We start from the raw sequence: 289 nt of genomic DNA, 5'->3' as shown, positions 1-289 counted from the left end.
GAGCAGGGAGCCCGATGCGGGACTCGATCCCAGGATCCTGAGATCATGACCCGAGCCAAAGGCAGACGCCCAACCATCTGAGCCACCCAGGCGCCCTATTTTTAAAAGTAGGGGCGCCTGGGTGGCTCAGTCGGTTAAGCGTCTGCCTTCAGCTCAGATCATGATCCCAGGGTCCTGGGATCGAGTCCCACATCGGGCTCCTTGCTGAGCAAGGAGTCTGCTTCTCCCTCTGCCTGCCTCTGTCTCTCTCTCTCTCTGATAAATAAATAAAATCTTTAAAAAAATAAAT

This window comes from Callorhinus ursinus, unplaced genomic scaffold (genome assembly GCF_003265705.2).
Source record: "Callorhinus ursinus isolate GAN/ISIS: 27379988/994484 unplaced genomic scaffold, GSC_fseal_2.0 scaffold68, whole genome shotgun sequence".
In the NCBI taxonomy this organism is placed as follows: Eukaryota; Metazoa; Chordata; class Mammalia; order Carnivora; family Otariidae; genus Callorhinus; species Callorhinus ursinus.
Note: the sequence above shows the minus strand (reverse complement) of the source record.